Source organism: Merops nubicus, unplaced genomic scaffold (assembly GCF_000691845.1).
Source record: "Merops nubicus isolate BGI_N331 unplaced genomic scaffold, ASM69184v1 scaffold39620, whole genome shotgun sequence".
Classification (NCBI taxonomy): domain Eukaryota; kingdom Metazoa; phylum Chordata; class Aves; order Coraciiformes; family Meropidae; genus Merops; species Merops nubicus.
Window position 1 is genome coordinate 1,718 of NW_008585552.1, and position 3,681 is coordinate 5,398.

The window sequence follows — 3,681 nt, forward strand, 5'->3', positions numbered from 1 at the left end:
TCCAAATGAATGCAGCTGTTTTCATCTCCTTTTTAAATCTAAGCTCAAAAATGTAAAAAACACCTGCCAGAAAACGTTGAGGTAAGACACAAAAAGCAATCTTCCATGAAAGCAGGTCCTGCAGAGACCAAACCTGCTCCCCCTCCTCCATGGCAGGAGCCCTCAGCAGGCAGAGCAGGGGTTGATCCCCAGCCCCCCCAGTGCCTTCCTGCCCCCCCAGCCTGCAGAGCACTGAAGGAATCAGTATTCTACAAACTGCTAGAAGAAGTAAAGTTAAACTTTATTTAGAAATTCTTCTAATATAGAAAATGAGAGGAAACAAAGGCAACGACTTCAGCCCCAGTTCCACCTCCTGACGTGGGCTGCTGTATTTACAGCTGGGGAAGGTCCTGCTGCCTGGGGAGAGCTGCAGACACTGGGAGACACCTTGTAGGAGCCCAACAGGACAGGATTAAACACCCAGGACAGGACAGAGAGCAGAGCAGGGGTGGGTGGGGGCTCATCCCCCTTCCCCTGAGGGGTCTGCACACCCTGAGGGACCAGCACTGGGCCCTTCTCACCGACCTCAGGAGTTTATTCAGTGGGATTGGGAGAGGTCAGTAGCCTCTGAAGTAAAATAGGATGTTACTGAACTCCTGTCATCATTTTTCCCTCTCTGAATTTGGGAAAAAACACTTGAGTAAAAGGGGTGAAGGAACAGGGCAGGCTGTTGTGCTGTGCTCCACCTGCCCACAGGCAGTGCAGCAACTCGAGGCCCTAGTGTTTTATCAGTCATTTTTTTCACTCATGGTGTCACAGAGGGGCTGCAGTTCATGGGTTTTTCTTTTAAATTCCCCAGCTGCCAGATTTCCTGTGTCCAGGGGGCCTTTCTGGTGTTCACAGGTAGGAAATGAAATAGAAACTTCTCCAGGCTGCATTCTCTATACAGATAAAAGTTTTTACACTATCTACAAAACAATGATTAGATACTTCTGTGTAAGTTCTGGCTACTCATGTAAAAATACTAGCAGAAAAAAAACCCTGTACAGTTCTCTAAATTACATCTTTAGAAGAATAATTTGGGTTTTTTTAGAAGTTCATAAAAGACTTTGTGTTTGTTTCTATAGAGCATTAAGTGATTGGACAAGAAAGATTAGAAATTTGTTCAGGTTAGACCAAGCATGTGACAGAACATTATTTGTCAACTGTAAACTTCTGGTTTTCTGTTCAGCTTTACACACACATTTGAAAATTAGGAAGAACTTCAGTGACGAGGTCCTCGTTTTAATCTCTTGCTACATACAAAAGATACTGAAAAGCAAAAAACTATTAAATAATTTAATATACAAGTGTAGTTAAAAAGCACTGTACATTGTAACAAATGTACATTGAATTTTAGAGATAGAAAATCACCGAGTTATTTTCAAATTTACATGATTTTTGAAACGCTGCGACGGGGAGAGGACTCTGGGCAGGGAGCAGGGGGTCCCGGGCTCCCCAGCCAGCCCAGGGTCATCCCTCCCCCCCGTCACAGTCCAGCCCCCACGAGTCTGAGGAGGGATCCCCATGAAAAGCGGCACAGGTCCCGACGAGGAGAGGCCAGAAAACTGCCGAGCTGTTTCTCCCTCCCGCGACACCGCCTCCGGCTCTGCAGGTCCCTGAGCGGCGAGATAAGGTCAGGAGATGCAGCTCCCTGAGCAGGCACTGGGGGGACACCTCAACCTGCTGCAAAATGCTTCAACTCGGCCCAAACCGCAGCTCTCTCCAGTCGGGATTTTTTTTTTAATGTTGCCTTCTAGAAGCAACGCTTTGTTTTTTTTTTGGCCAGCGTTTAAAGCAAGTTGTTCTAGTCGTGACAGCCTCAGATCGGGTGACAAAGGACAAGATAGAAAAAGATGTGGATTACCTGACTGGGACTGGAGTGGCTTTCCAAGTCTCCCTGTTTCAGTCACTAGTCATTCCTCAGCTGCCCAGAGCAGTCAGGACACAGCCACTGCATTGAGGTGCTTGCAAAGCAGGTGCCAAGCTCCTGCGACTCGGTGACGGAGGGGCACAGCCAAGGAGATGCTGCTTCCCACACCTCACACACCAGCAGGGGGCTGGCAGACAGCCCCTGGATCCCTGGGCCCCAGGGGGGGTTTTCTCTGCTCGCTGCTGACCCGGAGCTCGGGGCTGTTGTTGCTGAGCTGCCCTGCCCAGGGGGCTGGCAGAGGGATGGGCCCTGCCCTGGTGCTGCCAGCCTGGTGGCTCCTGTGAGGATGCAGGGCAGGGTGAGAGCCAGGTGGGGACACAGCACACGCCTTGGTGAGCAAGAGCTGCCAAACAGGGTCCATCTGCGGGGTTCTCCCTCTGCCTGGTACCTCCAAATCCTCTGTACACTAACTCACTGACTCCTTTTCTTTGAGCTCTGAGGGAGACTGGAAACAGCACTGAGTGTTTTTCTTGCACAGGCAGTCATAGCCTCTCGCCCTGTCCCAGTATCCAGGCCACATTTTCCCTGCTGGAGATTCAACGAGGCCTAAAATACACACAGCTTCTGCAAGAGTCAACGTCCGAGAACAGGCTCGACATCAGCGTCACATGGAGAGGAACAATAAAATCCTATTTTGGTGGCTGGACAAGCACTTGTCCCCGTAATGTCGTTCTGTGGTAAAATCTGAGGGCTTGAATTACAAAAAGCAAGAGTCTCTGTGAGCTGGTGGTAGACAGGGACCAAGACTGAGAAGGAATGACCACTGGGGGAAAGACTAAGATGATCCTTAAGGTTGCTTCTAACCCAAACCGTTCTACGATTCAAGACAGAGTTCACAGTATTCCTCCTACAATAAAAGTCCTAAAGGTTTCAGGGGGGTCAAACATTTCCTCTAAAACACTCTCCTCAGAAAGAAGCCATCACAGAAAGCCCTACACAAGTCATTTTTCTAGCATTTTCCCTCCCCCTTGTAAGCTGGGAGATAAATATGCAGAGCTACCAAGAGAGAAAAACACCTTTATTCAACCCCAGGAACCTCGGAAGCTTTACAGGGCGCTGCGGCTGCCTGGCACAGGTCCTGGCTAGGAAAAAAAGCTGCCGATGCTCTGTGGGATTAACAACTCTCACACTGTTTTCTGCAGAACAAACTCGGGCCTCATCTCGCCTGTTCTGAGGCAGCTGCAGGGACACAGGCGGACGCAGCGAGAATTCACAGCTGAAGAGTTCAAAACACTGAGATGGAACGGGAACGCCAACACGGGGGAGTGTGGGGAGGTGAAGTGTCTGCCCAGGGCAAGACCAGAGTTTCATTTTTATCCTAAGCCTCTGACTCCTATCGGATCTGGGGTTTAACCACCTAGTTTGACTCGTGAAAATGGTTAAGGCACAGATGCTGCCTTCCCTGTGGTGAAGACAGGAACCGCGGCGTGCCGGCGGCTCGGCCAGCGCGGGGGACTGGGCAGGGGGGACAAGAACTTTCCCCCCTTCCACCCAAACCACGGCCAGGCAGCAGAGAGGGATGGAGAGAGCTGCGGGGGGGCGGGAGGAAGAGCCCTGCAGGGAGGAGGTGGTGGCACCCTGTCACACGGCCACGGCTCCCGGGGGTGGAACCTGCTCCTCTGACAACAGCACCCGACTGCTCCGCGCGGGCTGCAGGACACCGACCCCCCCCCCTGGGCCGCAGCCCCCCCGCCCCCCAGCACGTGGGGCTCGCCCCTCACCCCCGGCGG